General features: G+C 46.7%; 1 protein-coding gene across 3 annotated transcripts in view; it reads left to right on the top strand.

The window, feature by feature from the left end:
• Nucleotides 1-372: 372 nt before the first annotated feature.
• The window catches only part of sema3d (sema domain, immunoglobulin domain (Ig), short basic domain, secreted, (semaphorin) 3D), a 272,045-nt gene continuing 260,412 nt past the window's right edge, over nt 373-12,005 (top strand). Inside the window, exon 1 of one of the 3 annotated variants that reach the window (XM_052033599.1) lies at nt 373-465. The gene's annotated coding sequence lies outside the window, so the exon portion shown is untranslated. Of the gene's footprint in view, nt 466-1,459; nt 1,601-2,129; nt 2,303-12,005 lie in introns of those variants that run through there. The other 2 variants (XM_052033596.1, XM_052033597.1) reach the window with 2 other exon arrangements.

The following is a 12,005-nucleotide window of genomic DNA, read 5'->3' as shown; positions in this document are numbered from 1 at the left end:
TTAAATCTGATCATGTGTTATTGTCTCACTGTGGGGAAACAGTGCAGTTGGCAGACAGCCAATAACCAGAGGACACGGAGTTAAGATCATTGGCAAAGAAGCACTGAGGTTTGTTTCAGACACAGACGCTGGGAATACCTTGCCCAAGAGGGTGATTGATGCAGATTTAATTGGAACTTTTTTTAAAGGGAACCGGAAAAATAATTGAGTAATAATTAACAGGGCTCTGGGGGAAGGGCAGGGAAATGGGACCAACTGAATAACTCAGTGAATCAGGTCAGGTGGAGTGGGCCAAATGGCCTGTGTCTCCCTGGCTGGTCCATTGGACAACACTGCCCAATCAGATTAGAGTGTGTCGATGCTGTTGGACCAGGACAATGTCCCAACGTACAATGCTCGGTGGAAGTTTGGCAGATGTAAGCAGTTGTCTTGGAACCAGTTCTTAACTGGCACCAGAAGACTGAGGTAAAAATATATCTGATCTCCGGACATTGCCTTGTTATGAATTTTACAGTGAATCTTGTGTCTGTATCAATGAGATTTAATAACGAGCAGGGAAGCGAAGCCAAGCTCCTGCGCTGGGTCTGATTTAGTTGAGCTCTGATAAGGCTGCAGCAACGGGACATCACCCACACTCAGGGCTGGACATTTCCTGACATTGTCTGGGAGGGGTCCTCACCAAACCCCTCCCCAGAGAGGCTGAGCACCCAGTCTCCTGGTTCTGCTGTTTCTCATTCAGTGGGGTTCACCCCCAGCCCCGCCCACCACAGGCTCTGGTCGGGGGGGGGGGCATCGCTGCCGGGGAGGGAGGGGTCAGGTTGCCGAGGGGAGGTGGGGGGGGGTCAGGTTGCCGAGGGGAGGTGGGGGGGGTGGTCAGGTTGCCGAGGGGAGGTGGGGGGGGGTGGTCAGGTTGCCGAGGGGAGGTGGGGGGGGGGGTGGTCAGGTTGCCGAGGGGGAGGTGGGGGGGGGTGGTCAGGTTGCCGAGGGGAGGTGGGGGGGGGGGGGGTGGTCAGGTTGCCGAGGGGAGGTGGGGGGGGGGTCAGGTTGCCGAGGGGAGGTGGGAGGGGGGTCAGGTTGCCCAGGCAGCTCCGGTGCCCGGTCCCCGCCTTGAACAACGTGGCCGGGGGTAGACAGCGCCGGGGGCTGCGGCAGTGACTTGGGGGGAGGGGGGTCCAGGAGTTCAGAGGGAGGGGGTATGACCAGGCTGCAGCCCGGGACGCCTGACGACTGACCCGCCTGCTGATCCGCTCTGCAATTAGACAGCTCCGAGCTTCATCCGCTCCCCACAGAGCAGCAACGCCGCGGCACCGTCCGGAGCGCAGCCGGGACTGGGAGGGACACTCGGTGTGTTCCCCCCACCCCACCCCACCCCACCCCACCCCACCCCCCGGCACCGCCCGACCCTCTGCCGGGACTGGGAAGGACACTCGGTGTGTTCCCCCCACCCCACCCCACCCCCCGGCACCGCCCGACCCTCTGCCGGGACTGGGAAGGACACTCGGTGTGTTCCCCGCCGCACCGTCCGGAGCGCAGCGCTCACTCGGCGGGACAGTGCCTGTGGCTGGATGAGTCGCTTGTGTTAAATGCGGCATCTATCGCGGTGAGTGAGACCAGTCCTTGCTACCTGGCACAGATTGCTGCACTCTTGTTTAATCAGTTGGATTTCAGAACTATTGAAAGTTTATTGTTTGATAAAAGCATGAGTTGGGCACGTGTGGTGAATGTTTGAACCGTGCCGTGTCAGTGCGGGCAAATGCTGGCTATTGAAATCTATCACTGGGCGGAATCTTTGGGAAATCTCGCCCTGCCGGAATTAAACTTGCTTGGGTCTGTAGCTGGGCAGCTGCAGGCGCCACACATCGTGTGCCCGGGGCTGGAGTGCGAGTCTGATTCACGCCCTGAAGTCGGCTCTCCGGCTGACACTGTCTCGGGGTGAACAGATCACTCTGGAGTTGTCCAGTCACTGTTGGGGCTGCAGGTGTGTGGAGCTTCGATCTGCCCGAATTGTGATGCTTCACTTGGCCAAATAGCCGTGTTAACCTCTTCACTGCTGGCTGGTCACTGGAGAATCACCACTTCAGGGTGGAAAGTGAACGGAGAAGCTGGGCGAGAAGGTCATGGATCAGCTTCCAGCATCTACAGACACTTGAGTCTTCATAGAGCAGATACCCAGGCTTTCCTGTACACACCACGGTAACCAGAAGCAGTGTACTGTCTGCTGCCCAGAGAGAATGGAATACCATACTGACTCAATCTGATGCTCAGTGATTGTGACAGACCTGTGGAGTTAGATTTGTGCACAGTAAGTTTTTCATAGATAACAGCTGGTCGGCTGTGTACAATCGGAGTATTCTACTAATGCTTTCCAAAGAGTTTTAATTTGCTTTGAAGTGTTTTACTGCTCTGGAACAATTCAGGAGTAAAGTATTCCAAACATTTGAACTGGAAAATTAACTGAATCTTTCCTCTGTTTAATTAAAAGGAAACGAGTTTTATGTGTAACTCGGTGCAGCGTTATTTCAGAAATTACAGCTTTAAACTGAAAGTGCAGCCGGTTAAATAGTGACCTGGTTTAAGGTAGCTGAGTTCACATTTTATGCTTTGCTTCTGTCTCTGGCAGGAAGAAATTGTTATGATGCTGAAACCTTGTCAAAACTTGCAATTCCTGAAATTCAAGTTCAAAGTAGGAAAGGAAAAAAATATGCAACTGAATTTGCATTCATAAATCTATGGGCAAAATCCTGAATAATTGCCAGTTATTTCCATTGTAATAATGTGAGAGTGTGCTTCATCAAGGACACAGTGGGGACATGTATGGATCACTCTTTAATGACTCACATTGAGCAAATGGTTGATAAATTTAACCTGTCAAAGTCCTAGAATAAACTTGATCTCATCTTGGCAGTGTTGCTATATGAGTGCACATTGAGAGAGAAAAACTAATGGGTTTAATAACTGCATGCAGATTATTAACTCTCAGAATGGTACATGTTGTTTCCTTTCGTCATTGTTTGAAACTCCAGTGAGGTGAATGAAAGCTTTTTAATCGTATGTATTGTTTTTGTTACCATTCAAATCCTGGAGACTGTGAACGATGGGGGAAAGGTGTGGACTCCCACTCCTTCTGCTGGGTTCAGTGGTGGGTTTTGTAGAGGGAGAATGTTGGAGTGAAACTGGTGTTTTTTTTCAGTAGAATGTGTAGTAATGAAAGAGTTATGGTGCCAGCTATTGTACTCAACATGATTCCAAATCACTTTGGATTCTACCTGACTATTTCATCCTTTCTGAGTTGATACAAGTTTGATTTTTTTTCATTGATGGAAACTGGCTGTGTGGTTGGGCAGTGACCAGCCACAAACAAGGGGAAAGAGCTACAAACTGGCTGGTTCTTCGAAACCGAGGTGCATAGAAACTTCTCTCAGATGGCAGTGAATCTCAGGGATTCTCTGCCCCCGAGGGTGGTGGAGCCAGCTCTTTGGGTATATTTAAGGTGGAGATGGTTAAATATTTGAAAGATTGAGGGAGATGGGGAACTGACACAGAAGAGGAGCTGAGGCCAGTATAGATCAACCATGGTCATATTGAATAGTGGGTCAGGTTTGAGGGGCCGAGTGGCCTACTCCTGCAAGTCTTCTCTTGTGGTGAAGCTGAGAGCCTGTGGCCAGAGATCACCTCACTGGGAGTGTTTAGGTGGACAGATGTATGTGGAATTGCACCAAGTTCCTCGGTGGTCTTAAACATAGAACATGGAACAGTACAGCACAGAACAGGCCCTTCAGCCCACAATGTTGTGCCGACATAGCTATTCCCTCCTACCTACAGAATGTCCCTATCCCTCTATTTTCCTCTCATTCATGTGCCCATCCAAGCCCCTCTTAAAAGCCCTCAATGAATTTTCCTCCAACACCCTATCAGGCAACGCATTCCAGGCATCCACCACTCTCTCAGTAAAAAACATACCCCTCATGTCTGTTCTGAACCTACCCCCTCTCACCTTAAATGCATGCCCTCTGGTATTGGATCACTCAATAATGGGAAAAAAATATTGCTTGTCCACCCTATCTATGCCCCTTATAATTTTATACACCTCCAACAGATCACCCCTCAGCCTCTGCTGCTCCAGAGAAAAGAGCCCCGGTTTGTCCAACCTCTCCTCATGCCCTCTAATCCAGGCAGCATCGTGGTAAACCTCCTCTGCACCCTCTCTGAAGCCTCAACATACTTCCTATAGTGAGGTGACCAGAATTGCACGCAATACTCTAAATGCGGCCTAACCAGAGTTCTATAGAGATGTATCATAACTTCTTGACTCCTGTACTCAGTACCCTGATTAATGAAAGCAAGCATTCCATAAGCTTTCTTAACCACCCTGTCTACCAGTTGTGGTAGGGAAAACCTGCAGACATTTTAAACCTCATTTTTATTTTGTAGAATAAGAAATTGACTCTTCTATCATTTCTAGGTCAGCGGTTTGGTGTACATTCAACGCACAAATATCACAAACAAAATCACTTCTGGTCATTACTGCACCTCGTCTGCTGTTTGTGGGGTGACGCTGGCAGGAAAAAATAAAGTAAAAAGAAATGATTTGACGACAGGTGGTGAGGCCATCAAAAAACTGCTGGAAAAGTGAATGCTTCTCACTTTTGATGGCAAACTAATTACTGAAACACAAAACAGAGCGAAGGAAGGCACTAAAGCTGGCGTTTGAAACAAAAAAAATCCAATAATTATGAAAGAGGAGTTCAAAATATGATTGGAATCTTGGAATTCACCCTAACCAGAGAGGTCTATCAGCTAGAAAGCATGCTTGTTATAAACAAAATTTATTTATGTGAGCGCTCTAATCAGCCAGGCTGCAGCAGAATCCAAATATTTTGATAGATGAAGTATTGCTTGTTCCATCTACACGTTGTCCGAATCCACCTGTTCTTCTGGATTCACATCACACCATCAGTTTAACTGCTGCCCAACGCAAACAACTGAAAGATCTCCAAATCCAATGTTCATCCATTGGTTCCAGTTTTAAAATGCTTTTTCAAAGCCTCCATGTGTTAGGTAGCCTGCCTCTCCCAGATGTCCCATCCGTAACTGCATGAAAGGACAGGAAACTGAGCTGGGAAGTATGGTGATGAATATAAGAACATAAGAAATAGGAACAGGAGGAGGCCATCTGGCCCGTCGAGACTGCTCCGCCATTCGATAAGATCGTGGCTGATCTGGCCGTGGACTCAGATCCACCTACCTGCCTTTTCCCCATAACACTTAATTCCCCTACGATGCAAAAATCTATTGTGTCCTATATCTATTTAATGAGGTAGCCTCTACTGCTTCCCTGGGCAGAGAATTCCACAGATTCACTACTCTCTGGGAAAAGCAGTTTCTCCCCAGCTCCATCCTAAATCTATTCCCCTGAATCTTGAGGGTATGTCCCCTAGTTCTAGTCTCACCTAACGATGGAAACAACCTTCCTGCCTCTTATCTCTCCCTTTCATAATTTTATATGTTTCTATAAGATCCCCTCTCATTCTTCTGAATTCCAGCGAGTATAGTCCCAGGCGACTCAATATCTCCTCATAGGCTAACCCCCCATCCCTGGAATCAACCTGGTGAACCTCCTCTGCATCGCCTCCAAAGCCAGTGTATCTTTCCTCAAGTAAGGAGACCAGAACTGCACACAGTACTCCAGGTGCGGCCTCACCAGTACCCTGTACAGTTGCAGCATAACCTCCCTGCTCTTAAATTCAATCCCTCCAGCAATAAAGGCCAATATTCCATTTGCTGCCTTGATAACCTGTTGCACTTGCAAACCAACCTTTTGCGATTCATGCACAAACACTGCCAAGTCCCTCTGCACAACAGCACGCTGCAATCTTTGGCACATTATTATCAACCCACCTGTCTTTGGGAGGCATCCTCACTTACCAAATGGTTCTGTGCAGAGAATTCCACGTGCATGGTGGAGACAAATGAAACATCCATTTCTCACGAGAAGTCTTTGCTTGGCACAGAAATGTCTGGAGATGCAGTGAGATTTCCCTGAGTTACCTTTGTATCTGAACACTAATGGTCTTCTGAAGTTGTTCTGGGACACAACATAAAACTGTGGTCAGTAATAGTCCTTGAATTAAAGAATCAATAAATATGTAAAAATGGCATATCACACCTTGATTTCATGCTGCATCAACCACAGGAAGGAGAGGGAAATGAGAAGGCTATGGAGGGTGAGTCACAATAGGGTTACACAGGCTGTTTAACTGACTAACTTCCCGGCTTGGCATCATTCTTAGGATAGGAAAGAAGAACAAAATTATACGGTGCTCTTCACATCCTTGGAGCTAATGAGATACTTATCAATGTATGGGTTAGAAGCAGGAGAAGGCCACTCAGCCTCTTGAAACTGCTCCACCATGCAATGGGATCACGAGTGAATAACCTCAACCCTGAATTCCTGCCTCACCCCCTTCATCCCCTCACATCAAGAATCTATTCACCTCTGCCTTCAAGATGGTCACAGACTCTGCTTCCCCCATGCTTTCAGGAAGATTTCCAAACACTCAACCCTTGTGTGGAACATATTTTGTCTCATTTCCACCTTAGCTGGGTGACCCTTTATGTTTAGACCACGATCCCTGGTTCTCGGTTCTGCCACAAGCTGAGACGGAACGATGCGGCTGGTAATGCTGCTGCCTCACAGCTCCAGTATCCCGGCTTCCATCCCGACCTCTGGGGCTGTCTGCACGTTCCCCCTGCAAAGTTGGGAACAATTTTTATAATCTAATGAACTAGTTTCTTTCCCTTCTTTTGAAGGAAAGATTGATTTCTGTTATGTTAACACGGGTGTGTGTTGTACCTGGCTGTGAGCCAACAATTGAGTTTTGCTTTAATTGCAATTCTCCTATTCAGCTACCTGAATTAAGGGTGTAACAATGCGAGATGTGCTCCCCACACAATGCCTCTCAAATTTTCAAGCAATTAAATTTAAATTCCACCAGGTCTGGACACGTGTCAACTAAAGTTGACAAGCAAAACATAGTTTGGTCATGGAGACACGGAGCTAACAAGAGCTCAGCAAGAAACCATGGGAGCAAGTACCCATGGTCTGTTCCCACTGCAGCTTCCTAAAGGGGTGTGGGTTGGGGGTGACAACTGTATTTGCTTTTATAGTTTTAGTTAGTCGACAGTCAGGACATTATGTACATTCAGTGGCTCACGAGCAGCAAGAGTGACCAGCACTCAATATGCCCAGGCTTGATTTCCTGTGACTTGGCAAATTTGGACACTCATTTGGGCAAGTTTTACTGCATTGGTGTTGAAATGAATTGTGAGTGTGGGCATATCGTACACTCTGATCTATAAACCAAACCCCTCACCTCTCTCCTCATCTCCTTAGCACCTTCTCTTGGCAGAGAGGATAAGAACTAGGGGGTAATAAAAAGAGAAAACGCTGGGAATACTCAGAAGGTCAGGTCCATGTCAGTGGGAAGAGAACCAGAGCCAATGTTTCAGGCTGGAGATGCTTTGTCAGAACTGGCTGGTGTATACCGTTCTGATGAAAGGCTTTTGACCTGAAACTTTGGTCCTCTTTTTCTTCCCACAGATGTGGCCTCACCTGAGTATTTCCAGCATTTTCTGTTCTTGTATCAGATTTCCAGCACCTGCAGTTTTTAAAAAATTTCAATAACGTGGGAATGTGGGTGTAGTTACCAGTTGAGGTTAGAAAGGTAGAAGGGAACGGAGGAAGAAATATCGTGTAACGAGGGGCGTGCGTCTGGAAGACCCACACCCAACGATTCAGGAACAGCTTCTTCCCCTCCGCCATCAGATTTCTGAATGGTCCATGAACCCATGAACACCACCTCGTTATTCCTCTTTTGCAATTTTTTTTTGTAACTTACAGTAATTTTTATGTCGTGCATTGTACTGCTGCCGCTAAACAACAAATTTCACAACGTGTGTCAGTGATAATAAACCTGATTCTGGTTCTGAACTCGGTGCTTGAAAGGGCGATAGGGAAGAAACCTTTGAAGATTACCTGGATAAGCCCTTGAGCTATGACCTGCAGAGGCATGGACCAAGAGCTGGGAGGTTAGATTAGCAAGTCCCACTGTTGGTCAGCATTGGCATTACAGGATGAAGGGACTCCTTCTGGGCTGGAAGTTTCTCTGATTCCACATTGCCCACCAAATACCTGTCTCCTGTCTGAACACCCAGATTGAGAGAGGGCCCATGAAAGGCCTGGATAGAGTGGGCATGGAGAGGATGTTACCAGTAGTGGGAGAGTCAAGGACCAGAGGGCACAGCCTCTGAATAGAAGGATGTCCCTTTAGAACATAGATGAGGAGGAATCTCTTCAGCCAGAGGGTGGTGAATCTGTGGAATTCATTGCCACAGACGGCTGTGGAGGCCAAGTCATTGGGTATATTTAAAGCAGAGGTTGATAGGTTCATGATTAGTAAGGGCATGAAAGGTTATGGGGAGAAGGCAGGAGAATGGGGTTGAGAGGGAAAAATAAATCAGCCATGATCGAATGGCAGAGTAGACTCAATGGGCTGAATGGCCTAATTCTGCTCCCATGTCTAATGGTCTTATGGTTCATCAATGCATGTGCAGGGCAGTATAATCTAGTAATTTCTTTCTGATGGACTTGTTTTAAGCCAGTTTATTTCCTAATTTTATCATTGTCTTGTTGGGATTCCCGTAATAAAATGAAGAGTTTAGTTCCCAATTATTCTAGTATTCCCAGTTAGAGCATTCGTTTTACTCATCTTCCAAGGAACATTGTTAACATTGGTTTACTATTGTCACACGTACTGAGAAATAGTAAAAAAAACTTTTGCTTGCGTGCCATCCAGACAGATAATGCCACACATAATTACACTGAGGTACTAAAAAGAAAACAGAATACAGAATATAGTGTTTTATCTACAGAGAAAGTGCAGCGCAGGTAAACAAATAAAGTGCAAGGGCCACGACGACGTAGATTGGGAGATCAAGAGTTCATCCTTAACGTATGAGAGGTCTGTCTACGAGTCTGATTACAGTGGGATAGAGGTTGTCCTTGAGTCTGGTGTCTAGTTAAGGCTCATCATCCCTGTATCCCGGGACTTTGGGCAGGATCATTATGTTTGACAGTGTATAAACCCAAACACCCAACGTTGAACAAGGTATGTTCAGGACCCTACAACCACACAATCATTCTATATTTTTACTCCATACCTCCTAAGGTGAAACCCAGATCTCATTAGCAGTAAGAAAAAAATGACATGAAGTATTTCATAACATTGCTGGTCCTTAATGTGATTTGATTGTTTGGAGAACACTTTAAGTTCTGTGCTCCTTTCTAAGCCTTTGGTCTACCCAATTCACGTCAACGTGGATTGCTTTTGACTTCACCTTAACGAAAACTGTGCAGAGCACTGCCGAGCTGAATTCGTCCAAGCCTAATTTAAATAATTGAGAGTGTCAATGCTTCTTTCTGAAGTCAGTATGAAGAAACCTTGAAATAGTTCTTTGTCAAACTATCCAAGACTGTCTAAACTTTTACCATTTTTAGTGAAGTGTTTCTTCCCTCACATTAAGATTTAACTGCCGTGCAGATGTTGCTGAGTGGAACCTGGCTTGTATTGCTTCAGGGGCTCCCATGTGAATGCAGAGCTGCCAGTCAAACCCTGGGTACAGTAGCAAAGTGGTTAAATTACAGGACCAGAGTCCAGAGAGAGGAGTTCAAACCCCACCATGGTAGGCTGGGGAATTTAAATTCAAATAATGAAATACATCTGGAATTTTGGAAAAAGCAAGTTTCAGTGACAGTAACTGTAAAACCATCAGATTGTTGCAGAAACCCTGCTGGTTCACTGTTGTCCCTCAAGGGAGGACCTCTTCCCTCCTGACCTGGTCTGGCTGATATGTGATCTTGACTTAAGTACCTCCTCAGTTCTGGAGCAATTGGGGGTGGACAATAAATGCTGGCGTGTCCGGTGACATCCACATCCTGAAAACCAATGCATAGAAAGAAAATATATGAGGAACTAATTGTAAAGTCCTGCCCCAATTATCAAGAACAGTGTCCACCGCATCCAAGGTTCCATTGAGTGAAGATGCGGTGGCTGTCATACTGTCGTGTGCACACCAGCCAGGTCAGAGGTGAAATAAAGTCACTTCCAGTAGCTAGTGTGGCTGGACAGTTGTGGCACTGTCTGAATTACCTGTGGAAAAGTGATGTGTTGTTCCAGTTGAGAACCTCCACAGCATTGGAAGTAGGGTGCAGACACCATTTCAGAGGAAGCTGGAGCTGTTGCCAATGTGTAACTCATCAAGTGAACCTCTGGTCACCGATCTACAGGTAGTGCCAGCACAAACCAAGATCAGTCCTTGCAGCCATTGTTATCAGCAGCTGCACAACTCGAACAGGAAGAATAAAGAAGCCTACTATCTAAATGGTGAGACACTGCAGCACTCAGAGGTGCTGAGAGATCTGGGTGACTGAATGTGTGACTGCACCGGTGTGTGGCGACTCGTTGCATGCTCCTCTGAGCAGACCTACTCATTACTTCTATTTTAATTGCTTTACCTCAATGCGCTGTGTAATGAAATGATCTGTATGGATGGATGGCAGGCAAAACAAAAGTTTTTCACTGTACCTCGGTACATGTGACAATAATAAACCCAATTTACCAAAAGACTAGTGTGTGGACACAATAAGTAATTAGGAAAGACCTGTAGTGTTAATTAAGAGACTTGTATATTGGGAATCTCTTCCACAAATAGCAATTGACCCAAGCTATGCTTTAATTTTAAACCAGAGATTGATTATAATTGGTATCATAGAGTCATGGAACTAAACAAGGTGGAAACAGGCCCTTCGGCCCAACTCGTCCATGCCACAGAAGTTGGACCTTCACAACTCGCCACACTCGAAGGTCCCAACTTGCCTGTATCTGAGGTATTATAGGATGTGGGGCAGGGAAAACACTCGGTTTGGTTGCTTACCCACTGTGCCAATGATGGGGATTGGGATTGGTATCTGGGTCAGAGAGACATTGATATTCAAAACCTTTTCCACTGAAGCATCAGTTAAGGGAGGTTTGCTCACAGCCTCACTGCTCTTCTTCCAGTTTACAGGGTAATTTTAAGAAAAACAAAGTAACCTTTATTCCTAATAACAAGGGAGGACATGAGATCTGTTTGCTATGTCCACAGCAGTTTTACAATCTTTTTATAATCTCATTCCCAGTCTCTGGGAGGTGTGAAACTTGGACAAGTTGTGGCGGATCTTCCACTGCCTTGAGGTGTTTAGAAGCTGCACCCAAGAGCCATTTGATTCTCCTAGTGTGGTCTTGGGATCCAGATACAGAGCACATCAGCAAAGCCCAGACCTGCTCAGGGTCTCTCCCAGCACGTGTCAGCTGCTCTCCCAGAATGGTTTTGGCAGCTGGTGAGGCTCCACCGCGAAGCTCACCAGTCACCAGCACTGTCACCGTTATTGACATTTGTGACATTTGGATGAGTACATGGAAAGGAGGCCTTTGGAGGGAAATGGGCCAAACGCGGTCACATAGGACAAGTTTGGAGGGCACCATGGTTGGCATGGACCAGTTGGGCCGAAGGGCCTGTTTCCATGCTATAATACTCTATGACTCTATCTGTGATAGATTCCGCAGCGATGGTACAATCAATAAGTCCTGATGCAGGGTCTCAACCCAAATCATTGACCATTCCTCTGCCTCCATAGATGCTGCCTGACCCACTGAGTTCCTCCAGCTGTTTGTTTTTTGCTCCAGATTCCAGCATCTGCAGCCTCTTGTGTCTCCAGGCAATATCTGTTCTGGTAAGGAGCAACCGAATGAGCAGCTTCCTTCAGGGTGCGGTGCTTTCCTGGCCGAAGCCCATGTTGATGCTAGATTCACTGTTGCAGCAGCAATATCAAAGCTGCATTGCAGGACTGTTGGGCTGTCGTATGACCAATGTTGGTGGCACGTGTGTGGATAACTGTTGGGCTGTTG

This window comes from Pristis pectinata, chromosome 19 (assembly GCF_009764475.1).
Source record: "Pristis pectinata isolate sPriPec2 chromosome 19, sPriPec2.1.pri, whole genome shotgun sequence".
Lineage (NCBI taxonomy): Eukaryota > Metazoa > Chordata > Chondrichthyes > Rhinopristiformes > Pristidae > Pristis > Pristis pectinata.
The sequence above is the reverse complement of the archived record's forward strand: the minus strand, read 5'-3'. Positions and strand labels throughout refer to the sequence as shown.